This window comes from Oreochromis niloticus, linkage group LG10 (assembly GCF_001858045.2).
Source record: "Oreochromis niloticus isolate F11D_XX linkage group LG10, O_niloticus_UMD_NMBU, whole genome shotgun sequence".
Lineage (NCBI taxonomy): Eukaryota > Metazoa > Chordata > Actinopteri > Cichliformes > Cichlidae > Oreochromis > Oreochromis niloticus.
Window position 1 is genome coordinate 1837046 of NC_031975.2, and position 22708 is coordinate 1859753.

General features: G+C 41.6%; 1 protein-coding gene and 1 long non-coding RNA gene across 2 annotated transcripts in view; one reads left to right on the forward strand and one right to left on the reverse strand.

The window, feature by feature from the left end:
* Positions 1-22708, forward strand: part of auts2a (activator of transcription and developmental regulator AUTS2 a) — a 317199-nt gene that overhangs the window by 81094 nt on the left and 213397 nt on the right.
* LOC112847998 (uncharacterized) lies at positions 10566-15253 on the reverse strand. Its single transcript, XR_003221858.1, has 3 exons — positions 15083-15253; positions 14591-14831; positions 10566-11422 (listed from the first exon to the last, which is right to left on the reverse strand). It is a non-coding gene; the product is annotated as an uncharacterized LOC112847998 (long non-coding RNA).

Here is a 22708-nt window from a genome sequence, read left to right on the forward strand (position 1 = left end):
TCAGCTTTAATTGCTACATACAGATTAGCCAAGTTAGCTGTTCACCACGAATATCTTTACAAAAACTGTGCGATTAGAAATATGTTTGAAGTTTGTCCCAGTAATCCTCCCATTTAAAAAATAGGAATTTAAATTTGGAATATTGTCATTATGCACACTGATTTTCACGGGACAAAGCTTTGCTTTTATTAGTCAGGAGTTTAGATTTAACTATAAAGTGTTTGATTCATGGAAACCACTCAGTACTGTGAGAAAATGATTACAGCGGTCCCTCGTTTATCACAGGTTCTAAAAATAACCCGCGATAGGTGAAATCAGAAGCAGCCAACTTTATTTTTTACAATTATTATAGATGTTTTAAGGCTGTAAAACCCCTCACTACACACTTTCTACACTTTTCTCAGACAGGCACGAACATTTTCACACTTTTCTCTCTTGTTTAAACATAAGTCCTGTATTATAGAATGAAACCAAAGATCAAACCCTGTTTTCAGGTCCAGAACATGAGAATAGAGCCGCTGCGAGAGAATTCAGCATTAATGAATCAATGGTACGGAAGTGGAGGAAGCAAGAAGAGTGAGCTGAGTAAAGTTTGACTTATCTGACTGTTTTGTTTCGCTTAATGCGCCTTATAATCCGAAAAATATGGCAACTTCTACCTTCCGTTAGCATGTTCAGAAGTCCAAGTTTTTGTGCCATGGTTAGCATCGTCCTCTGCCTTTGGGTGCTGCTGCAGGAGCCTCTGACAACAACATTGTTGTGTTTGTTGTACAGCACAGAGTCACACTGCTAGCGATCGAAGACTTATGTCAATTTGACAAGCTGAACACATTCTGTACTGTACAGGAGACACGGCACAGGATTGATTGACAATGGTGTACAGCCAATCAGGACGCAGAACACAATGCGCAAAAAAAATCTGCAAAAGTTGAACCGCGTTATAGCGAGGGACCACTGTACGTACTCATGCTACTGCAATCTTGCACCATAGCAGCTGAGCGTATGCACGTAGCCACTAGAGCTGGGTGATATATCGAGTTTTTTAAAAATATCGATATATTTTTATACGAGATATAAGATGTGACAATATCCTTTATATCGATATAGTCTATGTTACGTTATAATTATAGTTGCGGAGCCGCAAGTTTGCCTCTCTTTCGTCCACTTTTGTCTTTACGCAACGTTACTCGACCTCGCCTCTCCTTCACTGAACACAACTCCCCCTCCTCCCCCATCGCTTCACCTGCAGGCAGCGACAAGATGGACACGGCAAATCTCCGTTAATGAGTTACCGCGCATCACCCCGTGCGTGGGCCTGGACGGCGTCAATGTGTTAACGAGCTAACCACGCTAACGAGCTAGCCCCGCTAACGCCATGCACGGCCTGAAATCCTTTCATTCTCTCAAAAGTTGACTGCGCGCCTTTTGTATGAATTCTGGTTGTGCTTGATGACGGCGAACCGATTTTATGTGATACACAGCGCTCAGCAATCTGTCAATAAATGTTTTAGTTCGACTTTGCTAAGCTACGGAGCTGCACCGCTTGATGGATTGTCGGAGCATTACGGCTACCGAGGAGCCTCGCGGAGTGATACGTACTGTGCTTCAAGGTAATATTACTGTACTGTGTGTGTATAAGGACCGTAAATGGCTCCTGTTCAGAGACATGGTTACGAAGCGGATTTCAAACTCCAGGCTGTCAGTCACGCAGTAGAAGTTGGGAACAGAGCAGCTGTGAAATCTGTCTTTGTTATTATGCTCAGCGTCTGTTAGTTTACATTTTGACTGCACAATTGTGAGCTCTTTGTTATGCACAAAACAACATAGTTTTCTTTTATTTATAGAGCATCATTATTTAATAAATGCTCATAATTTATTTTTGAGTAGTTTTTTTCATGTACATCTATGCTGTATGTTAATAAAAGTGGCTGTGTGACATCTGGGACACAGCTTTGACTAAGAACTCTCTTTTTGTTCTTACTTTATGGCTTTAAAAAAATATCGAGATATATATCTTATATCGCCATCCAGCTACAAAATATCGAGATATGAATTTTGGGTCATACCGCCCAGCCCTAGTAGCCACCATATCTCACCGCAGTGCATGTGCAGAATAATTCTGTTTAACGAGCAAATTCTCACACTTGATTGTGTCTTTTTTTTTTTTTTTTGCATGTTTTGCTTTTAGGACGTTCTCACGAAAATACAACACGTGTAATTACTTTCATCTCACCATTAATAGTTTGCACTTTGATATCCTTTTTGTAAATCCCTCCAGCACAATAACTGAACTCTGGATTAAGTGCGATCTTTGGCATCACAGGCTGTCAGCTGCTCGTGGTGTTATATTGGCTCATATAACAGTGTAGTGTAATGGGGATAATGAGCCCCTTCTGTGTTTGAGCAAATCACACTGCTGGTTGTGGTCTTTGGAAATAAGCAGGTCTTTCAGAACAATTAAAAAGAAATCTGTGAATTCAACATGTTATTATCTTTTAAACACACAAATAGTCTTACTTTTCATGATGCTTTCCTCTAAAAAGGTAAAAAAAAAAATCCATCCAGGATGTTTGCAGTTGAATATGTGTACTGTAAGGTTTTTGTGACAGTTTGACATTTTATTTTAAAAAGTAGGCGCCTGTCACCGCTTCACATTGTCGCCTTCTGTTAGTCACACCTGAAACATGTGAAAAAGGAGATGTGCTCTTTGGGTTTGTCCCAGTTATGAGGAGTATTTGCTGTGTGGGCTGCAGAGGAGCGCCCAGCCCTAAGGGTTAAGGACGCTTCCTTGAGAAGTTTTAACCAGAGCAGCCAGTCAACCACAGGGTCCCGGCCTCTGGCCTCTGGCTCCACGAATCCTCTCACTGGCTAGATCCTCGGAAAAGCCGTGCCTTAGGCCTGCCAGAGGGCTCGTACTATCATTCAGCAGCAGTCCTGTGCTGTACTCTTATTTTAGTCAGCTAGTAACCAAGTGTAATGACTTCAAGGTAAAAGCTGTAATGGCAGATCTCTGGGCCTGGTTGTGTTTGCATCTGTGTAAATATTTGTACGGAAGCCCTGATTGTGTCAAGATGGGGGCAAGCGTGCATGCTTTTCAATCTGCAGTGAAAATGAAATATCACGTTCAGCTCTCTCAGCTTTGCGGGTCACCCTTAATAAGCTTATCCGCTAAGCCAATAAGAGATTCGAAGAAAAGCAATGTCCTGATTGTCAGATAAGATGCTAAATCCATTCTGATGGGAGCCTCAGTTGTGGGGGTGGTAATTATCACTGTCACAGTGGCAGTTTATAGAAGGGGATCAAATCAAATCCACTTTCAATGGATTGTTTTGCGCTCTTTGTGTCTTTGTAACACACATGACAACAATGTGTAAACATTTGGATGTAACGGGGCCTTGACAAAGCTGTGTGCGATTATTGTATATATGTGTTTTTACAGCACTGTGTGACACAATGTTAGCACAGCAACCCTTACACCTCTGCACAGCTTCACTGTGAACTTCGTACTTTCACATCTCTCCTTAACAGAAAAGGTTTTAGCCTTTTTTCAGCCTCTTTCAGTATAAATGCAAATTTTTGTAAGACGTGTGTGTGTGTGTGTGTGTGTGTATGTGTGTGTGTGTGTGTGTGTGTGTGTGTGTGGCGCTCCAGCTGCCCCTGTCTCACACACGTTCAGAGAGACAGAGTGGGATAAGTCTGAGTTCATATTCATATGGCCATTAAAAAAACGAGTGAAATAAAACGGTTACATTTTTACTTTTAACTGCAGTGTCTGAACAAAGTAGCAGTAACAGCTCTAGGAGGGAATCGCAGACACAATGTTATCACAATTATTGGGATTTTTTACATTTTATGATATGCTAAATATTACAATAACATATATTTTAATTTTCCACATGGTTTAAAAAGAAATTATGTCTTAAAAATTATCATCAAATATCACATATCTGTTGCTGTCTACATAGACTACATACACACACATTTAACTATTAGATTTGAACTGAGCGGAGTCGAGTCCCCACGAATTGTGCAATAAGGCAGCAGGCTGGGAATCTGGCTGCATTCTTAAATTGGACAGCAATTATTTGCAAACCTTCAACAATCTCTTTGCAACTTTTTGCAGAAATCTGCAACTTGGATTTGCTGTGCGATTAAAAGTGGTTGTGAGCGTGCTCCTCAAGCTTTGGGCAACAATTTAGTAACTAGTTGTAACAAATTTAGTAACAACATGCAGCCACTGTTTAGTTTAGTTTTGGGGTTTCTTGGTTGAGCCGATTTGATGCAAGTTCAGTCAGCTAATGTCGTCTGTGGGTGATGGTGCATGAGACAAGCCCTCGCTGTTCATATTTGAATTCATATCGATGCGATATCACCACCCAAATTAATGCAATATCACACTATATTTGTTTTGATTTTTCCCATCCTCCAGTAATTGCTCTTAATAGGTTAGTGCCTTATCTACATTCCAACTATTTCTTCCAGAGACAACATTGTAGACTATTGTGACTGCTCTCAGGTACACGCATATTTGTGGGGAAAAAGTGCACTTTTTGCTGGACTGAAAAAAATGTGCTGCTAGCTGCTGTGCAGCCTAGTCAAATTGATCAGCCGTGTGTCTGTGTCATGCACCCCATGGTGCCAGAGCATCAATGAAAACACTTTGATCTCTAGTTGTAGACAGAACACCGTCTGCCTAGTTATCAGGAAGAGATTGGTGGGTGGTGCTGTAGCTCGCCTGGGTTTGAGGCCTGCCGGTCATTATCCTGTTCAGTAAAGTCAAGACGGAAAAAGAAAAACCCAAAGTGTGACCTTGCTTGACACGGCTGAGGTACCGAAATGTTACATTTAACCCATGATGTCTGTTGCATGTCTGTCTCTGTTACTGCTGTGGGTATGCCTGAATGACTGTGACAAACATCAGCAACAAAGTCACCTATGTGTAAATGACAGATTTCATGAAGCCAGCAATGCTCCTCTTATTACACCATAATTTGTTTTTCTTGTGAACTTGCAGCCCCCGTCCTCCTTAAGTCACTTTGTCAAAACACTCTGTGACACTCAGTAACCGCATGCATCCACCCACCCAGTCTCGAGCTGACGACTTGTGTGCGTTTATGTTGTCGCCTCCTCCAGCCTGTCTGCAGCAGAAACCCCTGATGCCGTGTGACAAGCCTGTGCCGGCATGTCTTTGAAAATGTTTTCATGTTGTTGTTTTTTTCCTGCACACTTCCAGCTCGCTCAGCTTTGAGAACCTTTTCTTTTGAAGTGTCACTTTTCTCGAAGGGAGGACAGGCAGCAAGAGGATGGAGGGTTGGACTACCCGCTCGGATGACTATTAAACGGAGTCATTTCATTGCACTCGTGCAGTGAAAACGCTGTCGCGGCTGTTGAAGGACAGAAATCTGCTCTTACTAGTCACTATCCAACCTGATGCAGGCTCTCACTCCTGACAGCCCTCACAATCAGTTCATGAAAAATGAAGTGGCTGTACTTTGAGTGTTGGCCACTTAAAGCGCAGAGCCATCTGAGCTGTCAGTCAATGCTGGCCAGTGGGCTGTAGGTTTTTGAAGAAGCTTTTATCAGCTGTCCAGCCCCTGTCACAAGCAGACCACTCCAGCACGGCTGTAAGACTCGTGTCTAATCCGATCTGCCACCGTTTACACTGCACAAGCTTTCTGATGAGCAGTCAAGATAGTTCAAGTCCACCTGGATGAGTATTTTTTCCACTTTACCCCTCTTAAGAAAAGTGATGTAAGACCTTGTGAAAAGGTGTAGACCCTTCCTCCAGCTCTTACTGCTGAAAACTGGTTTGTTTGTTTTTCCCTGTGTGACATCATGCAGATGCTCACCATCTTTGTCAAAGCAGTTTTTCTACCATGTTCACTGGCACAGACAACAGCAGGTCTAAAGAGACGACAGTATTTGCCATAGTCATGGTCATAGTGCAGGGATTCCTTTGAATGTTAGTGGAGTCAGCCATGGTTTCTTGGGGCAAAATGTTCTGCTGATGCTTCCTTGGAGATCATTATTGTTTATACACCCTGGGGCGCGTTACAGTGCTTAAAAACTAATTACAGCCTCAAACAGCACATAAAAGTTCTAAGTGGATCATTTCCTAAATGGAATCAATGGCTTTTATTGAATATATTCACCCCGTCCAGTGCAACTAGCAAGCCTAATTGCAAATAATATTTGAGTCACATTTAAAACGATGATTTTTTTTGTACAAATGTATGATTCCCACAGGGAGGCGATTATTTTGTTGATTCTTTTACTCATTTGTACAAAAGATAAGGGTTGGCTCGAAAGAGCAAAAGGAAAAAGGACTGCATTTTTTTTTTTTTATTCCAGTCTTCAAATATATCATTATGCACACTGTATGCATATTTCTGATGTCTGTAGTCGGGTGCTTGAGACTGCAATACTGAACGTTAACTGTGGATCTGTCTCGACTCATGTGAAATCAAACGGCAGATCCAAATACCTTAAGTTTCTCCTGATGTATTTCCAGTATTTTGCGTTGCTTCTTAGGTTCTTAAACCTCTGTTGGATAATGGAAAACGACTTCTTACACGACATATGATGAACAAATTCAACAGTGATAGCTGTAAGAAGTCTCCTTTTTCTATTAGACGCTACAGAAACTACGTCCAGTGAGTGCCTGTAGAATTAGACGTGTCTGGGAGGATAAACTGAATGTAGAAGCAACTGATGAGGTGCAGGAAGAGTGTATACATAACTCAGATATAGGCGTGTACATTGTAAAACAGTACATAGATCATATTACTCCAGACAGAGGCTTCACGCTCTCTCTCTGTCTGTCATAGATGCAGAGATGCTGCTGGTAATTTGGCTCATTGTTTCAGGTCATGTAGAAAACAAAGAGTGTTTTTCACTGTAACTCTGAAGCATTTGGAGGAGATGAGAACTAGATGCATTCAGAGCTATCCTTGGTGTGAGCAGCTTTTTGATTTCTGCAATTTTGTTTGGAAACTAACTGAAAAACTGTTCACAGCAAGATAGAGGACCCACATTTAAGTTTTTCATGAGAGAAATGACAAATATGTCGCAGAGACTGGAACTGCTCAGTGAAACCGACTCAGTGTAGCAGAAATGTGCAGGAATGGGAATAATTAGTTTGCTGTATGTGCACTTTTTTTCTTTTTCTTCTATTTTTGTGTTTGTATCTGTTCAGAATTCATCTTATAAACTTTTAATGCTGTATCGAGGTAACTGTGGCAAATGTTAAATGTGCTGCTGTTCACACATACAGTACTGTGCAAAAGTCTCGAGTCACCCATCATTTCTCTCTATTTTGCTTCTAAGGAGTCAGTGTTGTCTTTGACACTCTGAGATTCAGCTGAAGAAATTGGAACAAATGATCTGTGTTTGCAATAAGCTGCTAGTAACCAGTCGCCTGAAGATACAATTTAAAATTAGTTCTTTGCTACAGTTTTAGGAGACATGGTTCATCGTTTTTAAATGAGTTGCCTTTTTCATGCCTGAAGGATTCATGTCAGGCTCACCAAACGTTCCTCTGAAAGTGGTCGACTACAAAGACTGAAAACAAGTGAAGAAGCAGTCAGTGTCCAAAGGCATAAAATGTACCAGGGTAGGCTGGTTCGTGTGCAGTGTGTCCTCAAAAAACTGAGAAAACTGGACAAGTGGAGGACAAAAGAAGTGACAGGCCTAAAAAAACCAAACTATGTTTCGCAGATGAAGAATTTGAAAATCATGTTCTTAAGAAACAGGAAAAGCACAGGCAGCAGGTCTTGTTCTACAGCCATCTGTAAAACATAGAGATGCCTCTGCCATGGTTAAGGGCTCCATCGGTGCTGGTGGTGGTCAGATTTTGATGCACCAAGTACTGCCATCTTAAAAGTGTCTGATTGGGACTGGCTTCATTTTTCATCATTGCATTGATCCCAAACACTCTGCCAATGCTGTAAGAAGCATACTTGGATAGTCGTGGATTGGCTTCCTCACAGCCCAGCCCTCAACAATGTGGTAGAGAACAGAAAGTCTACTTCAGTATCAGTATTCCTGAAGTCTGCTTAAAGAAATGACATTTCCTAATAGATTTCAGGCTGTTTTAAAGAATAAATATATATCTTAAATACCAAATATTGACTTTCAAGCTCATTAGAATTGTGCTGAGTCAGTGTTTGCCTTGTATGCTGTATTTCTGTGTATGTTTGCATGCATTTCAATAAACTGCTGCACTGTTTCCAATTTTCCCAGTAAAATGCAATTAGGAGTCGCCCAAGACTGCACATTACTGTACTGTAAATGCACACGTACATGAACCTTCAAGGTTTCATCACACTAATATCCTTTAATAAGGTGTATAATTGCTTAAAGCCTCTTCTCTTGCTCCTCTTTGATGCAGTCTCCACACTACAAAGGCAATTACTTAATAAATTTCAATTAGGCATGTCCTAGATTTCAGCTCAGCACAGAGAATTAACCTATGCAAAGCTTCCTGTTTGGAGAGTGACTGCCTGGAAAGTGCTCCGCAGAGAATTTTTGTTATCCTTGCTGTATTGCCATTGCTATATTTTGTTGATATCTATAAAAGAGAGGGTCAGGGAGCAGATAGTGGCTGAGTAAGAGAAGCATCAGTGGGTTAAAGGTTCTTGATGGAGTGAAATACTGGTAAGTGGCCTGGAATGCATTTACAGGTTAAGAAAAGGACCTATTTACCCAGCATGTGGCTCACTAAACCGCTCAGTTCCAGTCCAGCTTCATCCATGACTGTCACTGACCTTTACCCCGCTAACTACGCCTGAGCGGTGACTGACGATGTGACTTAGACCAAAGCACAGAACATGTTTTGAGCTACTTTGTTATTGTTGAAAAAGGGTTGGAGTTAAATTCAGAGCAGTGTCCCTGAGACAGTCTACCTCGTTAATGTTGTTTTTACATATCAGAGCCTTACACTAAGTAGCTCAGTGTGTGTGTGCCCATATGTGCGTACGTTTTATTTTAATGTTTTCATTGTAAATCTCCACAGGTTTTTATCTTTCAGCTTCAGTGTTAAGCATGTGAAGTTTGAGTATAATGGAATGTGCTCCATTAAAAAAACAAACAAAATTTCCACTATTTGTGCTTTGTGCTATTTTCACACCTTGTTAGAAGGGGTTTGTGTAATTGGACAGTTTGTAGGTTTCCTGCCGGCCAGTCTATAAAATGTGTTTTTAATTTGATCATGATCCCTTAACCTTAACTCTAGCTGTTGACAGCCTCACACAGATCGGGACTTTTTACCTCAGCTCACAATGTTAGTGAGAAGTACTCGCATTTGTTTACAGTGGAGGAGACTGTAAAACTTTGAGAGTGCGATACAGATCAGTGTGTCAGAGAAGCTCACTTTTGATGAATGACGGCCATAGATTAATTTATTCAGGATATCCTGATCTTTCAGTAAGCACTGCTGTTAGGCTGTGTTAACTCCTGTTAGCTGCTGTTAGCCTGTGTTAACGCCTGTTAGCTGCTGTTAGCCTGTGTTAACGCCTGTTAGCTGCTGTTAGCCTGTGTTAACGCCTGTTAGCTGCTGTTAGCCTGAGTTAACGCCTGTTAGCTGCTGTTAGCCTGAGTTAACGCCTGTTAGCTGCTGTTAGTCTGTGTTAACGCCTGTTAGCTGCTGTTAGCCTTTGTTAACGCCTGTTAGCTGCTGTTAGCCTGTGTTAACTCCTGTACACCAAAAATTGTCTTTGAAGTGGATGTTACCTTGTTGGACTCTGATGCTTGAATAAACCCATATGACGTGAGAATGCAATTAAATGTTTTTGAGTAAAAGTGCAATTTTAAGAACATTTGAGCCTAATACTAGCTGGCATATTGTTAGCTTATAACCAGCTTCTGGTGTTGTTATTTAGACAGCTCACTGTCATGCTGACTATCCGGTCTTTAAGTGATGACGTGAAGAATCCTGCTTCTGGGCCTAAAGTAGTCTGCGTTTAATATGGCTTTTGTGCTGTTAACATGTTTAATGTTTTGTATTTTCTTCTATTTAATCTCAAAAAGCTCCTAATAACAGTCAGTGATCACTGTGGACCTCCCTCGGCTTTTATTACTGCTAATCATTTATTTAAGCTCAGTTTTTAAAACCTTACGATGTAACTACAGCCCAGCCCATGCAGCAGTATATTAATGACTAACCTCGTATTGTGGATGAATTATCTCAGTTGTTCTCTTGGCTGAAGTTTGGTCCGTTTACAGCATCCTGCCATGCGATTGCATTTGTTCCTGACCACCGAGAATCCTCACGTTAACTTTTATCGAGTGGAAAAAAGTTAGCGTGTTTATATTATGCTCACATAGATGTGTCGCTAGCGGTCACGTAGGTAAGTAAGTATGTTCATGCAAGTCTTCATGTGTTAGAGCTCTGACTGCAGTTCAGTTCAGGAGCTGAGGCACACAAAAGCCAATTACTTCTCTTCTGCCTCTGGCATTGCCCGGTCTCAAAGACCCCATTAGTTGAAAGGGAGATGTCCTTCCCGGTGACTGTATTTGAATGTGATGGGTCAACATTGCAAGTGTCACAAAGCACAAACCCGATCTGTTGAATTTTTAATAGATTATTGTAACCTAATAAGAAGAGGTAATTACACACAGATAATTACACAGAGGTAATTACATACAGTCCCTGTAACATGACAGGTATTTTGGTTTTATACACTCCCTAGAGGCAATTTGTTCTAGACTGAGTTTTTGACTAAATGTGAGCCAAGAATAGTTGTAACAAGCACTCATTATATCCATAAGGGACAGTACAGGGTGTCAACATCTGATATGAAATGCTGGATATAAGCTTAAGTTTCAGCCAACAGTTTGGTCCAATCCTAATCTCCCGGTCATCTTTTGTAGCACTCAGCACCATAGAGCACAGACAAGTAGAAGGGCAGTTGTTTGTCTGATATGTAGGGCAAGATAACTAGATAATGGCACTGCTGTTATTCCATATGTTTCATCTGCTTAATCATAAGCTGTAAAATAACCTCAACAGTGATACTGCAAATTTTAGTAATTCTTGCATAATATGATCCCATCTGTTCAAGAAATGATTAATTTCAGACTTTATAGAATAATCTTGACATCATTTGACAAATGTGACTGACATTTCTTCCTTATTCTCCTGCTGCTCAACAAAGTGACAGAAAACACATTTTTTGTCAGTTTATTACTTCCAACCAAAACCTTTTAAATGTGAGTCCGAAACTTGGAATGGGAGTTAATGACGAGCACTTGAAGTCGGTGTAAGTAGCCCTTCATCACATAGTAAATGAGAGAGAGGTTTTAATGACTGTGGAGAGCATGGCTGCAGGGAGTAGGAGGAACATCCGAAAGCTCATATTTGCATGTGTTGAGTCATTTCTGGAAAGTCCTTATCTCGCTTTGCTTTTCATCAGATCCACGCTCCCTGATGGGGGTAAAAAGAAAATCAGTTTGCCTCCATTCCCTTCTACCTCATTTCCCTCCTTTTGATAACACGGCAGACCACATCCTCTTAGTAATTGGTCCTTATTGGAGTTAGTCATTCCCAGTGAATTGTCTCTGATTTTTGGATTACTCAAAATCCACTGGTGAAGGAAGTTAACACTGCACCATGAAATTGTATGAATTAACAGAGGATAATAGTTGATAATAACTGGGGCACACTCGTGACTATTGTGTAATTATTACATGCAGTCTACCAGTTAACTGTCTGTAATGTCATCCTTATTTATCCCATCATGAACCAGCAGATTACATAAATGAACACTATATGAATCCACAGGAATACATTTCTTACATAAACTAAAGATATTTGGCTCATAGATTTGCTGTGATTGACCAATATCTCTCCATATTGTGCCCATGTCAGGATAGTATCATCATACCAACACGTGGAACATGTTTCCAGGCTTAAGGCTGAACATTGGTTCCAACATTTAGCCTGAGAACAGTTGAATCTCTCAAACACAGGAACACACAGGGTTTGCATGCATGCACCTGCATCCATGGCTTCGAAGGATGTTACATTAACCTCACTTTAGCACTCTTTTGCATACTGTTTGCCTGAAAAAATGCAGAGCGTGGGCTAGAGTTGAAACATCCTCATCATTGGTTTTAGTATTGCTTGAATACTGTGTGAAGGACTGGATTAGTACTGAGTCTTCAGAGTGAAGACTTGAGGTTTTATTTGAACACCCGTGATCAAACAGTTCATTTTAGAGGCCGAGCAGGTCATCTACGCAACTGGAAGGTTGATGGTTTGATTCCCAGTGGCTGCAGCGATGGGATCTTTACTCTATGACATAAGATGAGAACAACATAACATCATAAAGAACAAAACCCCTCCTTACAACACAAATTATGCCCCATGTCAGGTAAGCATTGAAAACATAACATTTGCTTAACATAATATTTGAATTAGCCATCATTACTAAAGCACACAGCCAAGTCCAAGTTTATGTTAACAAGTTTTACTTGTTGTCAAAATTCAGTGTTTTAAACTCCAGTTTTACTGGTTTCTTGAGTTATTTGCATTCGGCCAAACTGCTATAAGTTTCATTACCTTGCAATACACACCAAAGATGAATAATAGTAGACAAACCGTTTCGTCACAATAAAGATGAATCTTCTACTCTAGAGATGGACAAAAGCTTCAGTGGAGGCACGTTTACTGAATGACCAACCTCTTCATTTAGTGTTTCTGTACGTTAGCACAGTGAAGATGAGATGTTAGTGAACTGTTGTCACTTGATGTACTGTAATAGTCTCATAGCTCATATATAGTCAGTGATGATGGCTCGTTTACATGGAAGTAGTTTATTCAGTGTCAGAAATTAAAAGAGTTAGAGGCTTCAAGTGTCATCACACTTCAAAATAATTGCATTATTGAAATAATATGGATATAATATAATATAATATAATATAATATAATTAATTGACACTCTAGTAGTTCTTTGGGTACTGCTTGTTTTTTCAGGCTGTGCAGCTCAGTTTAAGCATAAACAGAGTTTGAGAGTTGATGTTTATATTTCTTTGTCCTGCAGACCTGACTGGGCTGCCCTTTATTTCCCTCCTCAGTGATGACCATAACACCATGGCAACAGCAGCATGGTAATAAGACATAGTACAGTAGCACATCCTGATGTTGTTTGACATCCACTGTTACAGAATCATGGCAGGCCTGAACAAACTCTTCAAGCCAGATATGGGAGATAACATCAAAACACATTCTTATTCTCTCTGTGCATGCATACAGGCAGAATCAGAATCCTGTTTGATGCGAGCTCATTTCCGACTGTTTTTGGGCTACATTCCCACAGGAATGCAGACAGACCTGAAATGGGAAGAGGATAAGACCTTGACCTTGGCTCAGCCTTTACTCTCCCTACTGCTTTCATCACTCAAAACAAAATGTTGTTGGAAACCCCTCTTAACCTGCACACAGGCACGAATTCAGAGAGAAAGGAGTGGTGTTGATCCTTTAACCTTACACAACACCAGATATGAAGGATGAGAGCTCCAGAACAAGTTATAATCCACTGTCAGAGAAAAACTGGTTGTACTTGACAGGAGAAAAAATACTTAACTCAGTGTGCGTTCACTGTTTTAAGGGAGTATGTGCAACTACACAAAAGGAACAGTTTTAAAACACATCAGATCCTAATGGGAAAAAAATGATTTATAAAATAAATACCTGTGAGGATATTTAATAGAATATCATTGTTTAATAGAAATGAAAACGTTCAACCTGCAGAAGGCTGAATTCAAAACATCCTGGAAATTAAAGTGAAAACATTATGGGAGAAGCTGTTCCGATTTGCTACTGAGACGAGGGATGGTGTCCTGGAGTTTTCCTCCCTAATGTGGACCAGGGCATCGCTGAGCTTCTGGACAGTCTGAAGTCCAACCTGGCGGTTAGATGCAAACCCAGAGATGTTCTATTGGCGAGTGTGTCCTTCACCTTCTAGGAACTCCCCACATGCACTAGGAGGAAACCCAAGACCCATTGCACCAGCATGGAGCCTGACAGTGGATCCAGAGGTATCCTCCTGATACCTAATGGCAGTCAGACTGCCAGACATTCACACCATCGAGCTAAAGGAGGTTGTTTTGTAGAGCTGTGCCAGCGGTCAGTGTCTTCCTCCTTGTACAAAGGAGCAGATACCGGTCCTGGTGATGGGTTAAGGGCCTTGTACAGCCCTGTACAGTATCTGGCTGTCTCCTGGAATTTCCTCCACGTGTGTGAGACTGTGATGGGAGAGACTCTAACCTACTGTTGGACTACTTGTATCACCTCATGCTGCCAGCAGCCACACTGACTCTAGCCAAATGCAAAACTAGTGAAAAAACAGTCAGAAAGGACGAGGAGGGAAAAAGTGTCGTCCACCTTTAAAACCCTGTTTTGGGGCTTGTCTCACTGTTGCCCCTGTTGTTAATGTCATTAACACCAAAGCAGCTGAAACTGATTAAAGCCCCTCTGCTACTTAACTGACCAGATCAAATCCCAGACGTTTAACTGACTTAATGCTATATTCTGATTAAAAAGTATCTAATTATTTTAAAAACAGTGAGCGTAGTATGAAGGCAGTCTTACCTCTGGGTGTGCCCTCGAGTTTTGCCTTCCTCAGAGTCATGTACAGTAGAGTATAGAAGGAAATGGTAAAGTCTGTTGACTGTCAGATAGGGCCCAGATGAGCAGATGGAGACTGTTTCTCCAAGGAACCCGCAGGGAAGACCAGACTCCATCCTCTTCTTTTCTCTCCCGATCCTCTTGACTGTGCCAGTTCTTTGCCACCGCAGGCTGAGGAGGTGGCAGTCTCAGTTTTCCTGTCACCCTAGAGCAGGGAGAGAGAAATAGCCATCTGTGATTTACCCAGACCCTGGGCTCATCTGCCACCGACAGAGGAGCCAAGGAAAAGTATTCAATCTTGCTTAAAACCTTCGTGCATTCGAGCGCACGCCACATCTTTGTTGTGACAAATGCTTCTATCAGCCTCTGTGAAGCAAAGTGAAACGAGGACGGGTTGCTATGAAAATACAAGCGAATAGCTTAATAGACTTGGAGGTAAAATGAAAAAAACATTACGGCTTATTTTGTTCTGTTGAAGTCGCCTTCTCTGCCATCACATAAAATCTCTCCTGCCTGGGAATCCTTTGACAGTAAGCTTGAATTTATATAAAGTCGCCATGTGAAACATCATTATATGGTTTCCTGGAATAAACACAGCATGTCTAGACCATGTCCCCTCTCAGCCAGAAACTGCAGTGACTGCCAGGAAAGATGGAATAATTGAATCCTGAGCAAAAAAACAAAAAACTCAGCTACACCAACAATGGCTCCCTCCCTCTCTCTCCCTCTCTCTCTCTCTCTCTCCAGTTCAGATGAGTAAACTGGAGCTGGAGTCCTGAAATGTGTTGCATGCTGGGCTGTTTTTGTGATGTGTTGGCACCCTCTGCTGCTAGCTGAGGAGAATGCTCTGACCTTTTTCCAATTTCAGTGCTCAGATTGTGATATCTTAAATGTTACCTCTATTATTATTATTATTAGTTACTAATTTGGAACAAAAGCAGTGCCATAAAGCATTTGGTCAGCAGCTTTAATATAAAAACTCTGACATCTAATTGCACCATGTTTTACCCACCTATGGTCAGCTTTAGGGCCACACTTTGATGAGTATAATTAAAATACACATGTGCACATTTAAAACCATTTTTTTTGTAATGTGCTTTGTGTAATCCAGACACACTGATGCACCCTCACACAGTCTGTTAGTTTATTATCACAGCCTGCCTCAAATCCAACTTGATGTGATTTTCTGTGATGCAGGCAAACCAGCTGGCAATAATGAAGCTAAAATAAGTAGAGCTTATTATGCAGCAGTGCATGTGAGGGTCTGTCCGCGTAGCAGTCACTTCTCCAGCAAAAATATGCCACTCTGCAGGGTTTGACTCTCGGTGACACGTCCTTGTTAGTGTGGAAGACTCCAGTGCCATGTGCATGGGTGTGTGCTGTCAGAGCCGTCGCCTCTGCATAAAGCAGATTCCTCGTGTTTTCAGAGCTAAGTGGGTGTAATGAGCAAAAAATAACGCTGCTTTGCAAAAACTAGATTCTTTTGATTATCGTATGGCATCAACAGCTCTCTACGAACATGCATGAATGTATCAAGAATATATCCAGATGTGTAAAGATGTTCCTGATTTGTACAGAATTATGCGCTTAAAAGGTTTGTGTTTAAGAAACAGTGTAAACATGTCTGCATGCAGTTTGCAGTTGAAATGTGCTAACTGATCACTGCCTGCTGGGCTCCTTACATCGCACCAGTGCAGGACAGCTGCACAAACTTAAAAGCTGGTTTACGTGTTACTGCATCAGAGTTCATCAAATTAAACTCTGAGGTCCATTTCTTGTTGGAATCTGCAGTCAAGTGGGAGAACATTACACATCACCTTCACATACAGAGCAGCCATCATTGCTTTTGAAATACAGATTTGTCTTTGGGCAAAAGGTTCACACGATCAATACGGCTATTCTAATAGAATCTACCTTTATTTCCTTTTAACTGTGCTTTAGATCACTTTGATAGCTCTCTCCCAAGCTGCCGTTAACCTTGATTCAAAGGTCTTTGGCTCAGTGCTATCTCTTGGAGTTGACCTGTTAAGAGCTGCGGTGGAGGTGACTGCTTTGATGCCTTTATGCTGCCTCTGCTGCTTCCCTGACTTGCCTCGAGCTATACAATACACTGCGCACAAGACTGTCAGAAGAAATGGAGGAGCTGAGAACACACGGATGTGTTTGCGTGTCTTGTGATGCTGAGATGTTGAACGATCCGAGTCAGAGGCCACATGCAGCACTTGTGCATCGCCCATCCCCCTCCTCCCTGATGCATTTCCCCTGTCAGCGTACACATGTAGTTCATAGGTTACAATCAATAATTTGCCCATCCTCCATCAACTAGACTGTTGTGAAGGAGCGCGGGTAATGAGATGCGGCCTGTTCTTCAGAGTTTGTAATGGGGTCGCTCCCCGTAAGAACACCTGGGTGGATTGCCTCCTTCTTCTTCTAGAATCACGTGTTTTGGCTCAGAGGTCATTATCCTCGGCTCCCAGTCCCATGTGCCTTTGGCCCTGGGGGCGGGGGGGATAAAGGAGGCATCCGCAGAATACTTTTACTGTCTGTAGCTACATAGAAACAAAATGTGTGAAATCCAAAACAAGATATTATTTTGTAAATTCTCACTGTGACCTTTGAAGGCCGTTTATAAATGTAATTATTTCTAAATTTAGCTTTATATGCTATAATTTGGTGAAATAGATGGTTACATGCTCAGATACACACTGTAATGGGAGTGATTGTTACAAGAAATTTTTTTTAATTAATATTATTATTCCAGCCTTTCGCTCCTCTGCCCTCCATCACTGCGCACATTTTCTGTGGGTCTCACAGCTTAGCTTGTTCTAGCTTTAGCATGTTACTGGTTAGTAGGATATTGTGGAACCGTCATCACCCATTTGGATAATTCATAAGAAATGTGATGAATACAAATTAAATTTCTTATTTTTATAGTTGCTCATTTATTCAGCAGGGCTTTTTTAAAAATATAAATGAATTTGAGTGGATTGGTGGACGCCTGTAGGACGACTATAACTGTATGAGAGCATAAACACAAGATAGAAGATGCTTACGCTGCAGATTTCTCAACTGTGACCAGTTGGAAGAGGTCACAGTGAGCACAGAGAGGTCTCCTTCATTATTTATCCAACACTTCCCATTTTTATTTTCTGTTCTTTGCTTTGAGTAGATTAGTTTGGCATCTGGTGCAGAATTCACATATTTCTGAGGTCAGGTTCTTGATCTCCTTCCTACACTGTTAGTGAGATGCTCTTATATTATCTTTCATCATAATACTTTTCTTACAAACAGCCTTTTTCTCCTGTTTTAATACTAGAAGCACCAAGAGGGTCATTTTAACCTTATCCTGCAAAGACAGCAGCCACTGAAGACATATAGTTGTTATTTTCTTTCAATTTTTCTAATTATAAGTAGCAGTTTAGGTTTTAAGGCTGTTATTAGTTTTAGAATTCATAATAAAAACTACATATCTGAATAATGTCATTTTCTGTGTGAGGAAGTGTTACACTGCACACCTGTCTGACAGGCAGACGGGGGAGGTAACCAAGCAACAGTTTGTGCACGGCTTGGCAAAAATCAATGAGTCCCGTATCTGGGAAGTTCATGTTTGTACTCTGTACCAGAGGAGGATGTGGCCATTGAAGGTCTGTGAAATCCCGAGCTTAAAGGTTGGCAAGATGGACAGCTTGGAAAACTTGCACCAATAAAAGTGGCTGTGCTTACCCTGTTGCTTCCCTGATATGGCGTAACCACTGAAGTCCATCACTGTAGGATACAAGCAGGAGAAGGTACGCCTAGCTGTGGAAATGAAGGACTCTCTGATGGAGCAGAAACGTTACCATCTGCACAGGCCGAAAGTGAAAGGGGCAAATCGAGGTCAGCCACACCATCGCAAACCTCCAACTTCAAGAAGTCATGGATGCAGTTAAAACTGGACATAATGGACTAAACTAACGTTCTGGTCCAAAGCAGGCAAGAAACAGCAGAAGACCACAGTATGGGCGCGTTGTGGTAACGGTGCATAGAGGCCCAGTAATGTGCTCGTGCTGGGTCAGCACTCCACCCTTTTTCCACAGACTCAGAGTATATGTGCTACTCCGTCACATTGAAAGGAACCAGCTGATGAGGTCTGGGTCATGTTTTCCCTGCTATGCAGCTGCATTTGTCTCTACCCATCAGGGACCCTCGTGTTAACTTTTGAGGGCAAAGCAGTTAGCATTTATCCTCCAGCTTCACTATGCTAATGTGCTTATATGATCCAAACCATAGCTGTGTAGCTAGCCACCATGTAGCACACCATTATACACCAGCTAGCCCAACTTCAGCAACCCTGCAAACGTCACTGCTGTTTAGTTTTCCGTCTTCATGTCTGAAATGACAGCAGAGCTGTACATTTGCATTTTTCAGAAATCCCTCAGTCTGAACGTGGTATATCATTATATGGAAACCAGCTTATTTGAGTTCAGGAACTGAAGAGGAGTTGCGACCAGGAAACGGCTAATGACATCGGATTGCCAGCAGCCGGAAGAAAGACTGGGCATCTCTGGACTGTTGCCCCCATGACATGAAGCTGGAAAAGTACTGTCCTATGGTGTCCTATCGGTAGATGGCTTGGTTTTGACATTTAGTATTTTAATGCACAGTGGAAAGATGGGAAGAATATGAAAGATTTTGTGGTCTTGCACTGGATTTAAGTCGATTCCTTTGCTTCTTTTCTCACTGTGTGATTTTCAGACTGTTGTGGCCGCACATCTATGTAAGAGATTTTGAGACCTTGTTTAGCATCACGACTTCTGACCTAGCTTCCAGCCATCCTGTTTCTGAACATATAACTTACAGTGCCCCCACACACCACTCACCCTGTTTCTCGTCTCTGTCTGTGAGCAATTAGTCTGTGTTTATCTGTTTCCTGCTTTCATCTGATCTGTTCGCTGACCAGTGCAGGGACAGCTGGGTCTGTAGGCTGCTTCCTAGGAGAGGGTGAATGCGTGCAAAGGAGCTGAGGAAGGGAGGAGGTGAACTGAAACATCATGGAGTTGGCATTGGCTCATGCATCTGAAACTCATTGGAACATGGAGTTATTTCCCCTCCTTTTTCTGTTCCTTGTTGCTCTCTGGAGTCTATTTTCCCCCTCTTCAACCAGACCCCCAACCAAATCGCGTGCTGAATTGTTTGGAAATGACTCCAAATGAAGCCTTGGCTCTGTACTCACACTGTGTGTGTGTGTGTGTGTGTTTTTGCACGCCAGTTTGAACCTGCAATCATTTCTGCAGGCCTTTTGCAAGGTCAGCACATGACATGGTGGTACTCTTACATGAATATGACAAACCATCTTCTTCTATCAGCACGGTGTAACAGAAACACTTTTGTGGAGGTTTATTTGGCATTTACTTTATTTACTTGTGTGGGGTTTAATTTATCTTTGCAGTATAAAAGCAAGGTCAGTCCATCAATCTGGCCTTTAAGTGATGACGTGATGAATCCTGCTTCTGGGCCCAAACTACTGCGTTTAATAAGGCTTTTGTGTTTTTAACTTGTTTTAATGCTTTGTATCTTGTTCTATTTAATCTCAACAAGCCCCTAAATACAGTCAGTGATCACTGTTGGCCTCTCTCAGTTTTTTATTACCACTAATCATTTTAAAGCTCAGTTTTTAAAACTTTCTGATGTAACTACAGCTCAGCCCATGCAGCAGTATATTAATGACTAACCTGGTATTGTGGATGGATTATCTCAGTTGTTCTCCTGACTGAAGTTTGGTCCGTTTACAGCATCCTGCCGTGCGATTGCATTTGTCCCTAACCATCGGGAACCCTCACGTTAACTTTTATCGAGTGGAAAAAAGTTAGCGTTCATCCTCCAGCTTCACTGTGTTTATGCTATGCTAACATAGCTGTGTCGCTAGCGATCACGTAGCACATCATTATATAGCAGCTAGCCCAACTTCAGTAACCCTACAAACGTCACTGCTGTTTAGTTTTCTGTCTTCATTTCTGTTGGAAGTGATAGCAGAGCTGTACGTTTGAATGTTTCAGAAATCTCTCAGTCAGAACATGCTATATCATGTTTAGGTGGAAGCTAGCGAGCTAACTTCCTGCTAACTTCTAACTCTGTTAAATGTAATAAATCCTGTTTTCATGGATGCCTGGATGTTAATTGTTACACCTGGTAAAGCAGCAACGCTGATCATTTTATAAAAGATGAAAGAATTTAGACGGTTTGTAACTCTCAGTGATGCCGCAGTGTTCGTTTGACTTTGGGAACTGAAGTGGACGGAGTTTAGGACCCAGACACGGCTGATGATGTCAGAGTTAAAGAGCAGATAGACGTCTGAGAGAAATACTTCACTGTTACATGAGTGTATCACTCCACCTTCCAGCTAATGCCATCCCAGAAAATTGATTCTGTTCATTTTGATACAAACTTTTTTGTAAAATCTCAGTTTTTGACAAGTCATCGAGGTATTTAACGGCATCTTCATGTCTGTGTATTTGATGCATTTTTGTATAACTAAATCAGTACAAGGACTTCTGTGTCCAAAAGCCTTAGTTGTACTTTGTTTATAATTAGTAAATGCTGTAGTTGCCCATTAACGTGTTAGCATGCTAGTTTTAGCATTCAGCTCAGAGCATTATGTATCAGCTGCTAGCTTTGACCAGTTTGAAGTTATTTCCTGTCCCAAAACTTGGTTAGGTAGATTAGCATTGAATACAGATTCCTTCTTCATCACATTAATGCTCATTTGATTGACTGGTTTAGAGCTTTTTCCCCAACATGAATTATTTCCTTGTAAGTCTCGCTGCATACTACATACAGTAATAAAGCTAAACTATAAGTTTCAGTGGTCAGCTCTCCCAAAGGAACAAATTCAAAGTTATTACTGCACCTCATGGACCTTAATACACGTTTCTTCACTGCATTACAGCAAAAGTCATTTGTGCCAAGGCAGCCTGGTGCTATAATCCCCAGCAGTAGAAGGCAGAGGAGGGGGCAGGCTAACGTGATTTCCTGGCTGTGGCCTAGACAGGACTCAGACCTGTATTATCTGGCCATCAGAGAGACTTAGCTTCAACTGTAATATCTGTGTGGAAAGCAGGAAATGGCTTTTGTGTTGCTGGCCAATACAGCCTGCGGAGAGGAAGCGAGGAAACATGCACTGCAGCAGTGATGTAGAGGAGTGGGGGTGTCCTTTTCTGTAAAGCCTTCCCTCCCTCACTAACAGTTCCCACAGGTGAGCTTCATTAAAAAAGTGTCTGTCTTTATTTTTTTTAACCTTATATTTGATTATGTAAGAGAACTATGTTGCAGCACAGAGCTGCTTCTGAGTTTAAAAGATTAAAGCAAACTTTAAGGAAGTGTTTTGCAGGATGGCGTGCTCACTCTTCTTCATGCAGGTTTAATGGAAAATCGGAGCAGAGCTGAAGTGTTGTAGCTCACGGGGTTGAACATCTGGGCCGCTGCCGGAGGAGAGAGCAAGCTAGCACGTAAACAGAAAGTGGCAGGTTCACTGTATGTGCTCTCGTGCGTCATACACTGATCGCTTGTCAAAGTCCGTCCGACTTTGACAAGCGATCACGACAAAGATGTCCACGCTAAAAACACAGCGTCACGCTCGAGTCTGTGCAGCTCCAGAGCCTCTACAGCCTACTAAAGCTTCTTCCCAGTTTGTGGTGAAAGTATTAAAGAAGAGACTCTTTTTTTAGACATATTGATATATGAGATATTTGTACAAAAACTGGAGCATTTCAGCCTCCTCCTCACTCCTGATGCTGGTAAAGCCACGCAGAAACAATGCTTATTGACCTCATGTTGGACTGTTCTGCTGCCCCTGAACTTAATCGTTTTGATATGATCTCTTTGCACGCTATATAATTGGGTAATTTGAGATCCAAAGGGATCTCAAGATAACCTTGTAATGCAATTGTGCACAGTCCTCAAAATATTATCAGCAAGCCACTGACTGCGCCTTTCCAGCTCTGGTCAGCTCCGTGTTGTGCCTAAATGCACACCAGTCGCTGAAACGATACCCTAAACTCCCTTTTTTGTTTTTTTGGATTTCATCCCTCCGAGCTTTTGAAACTC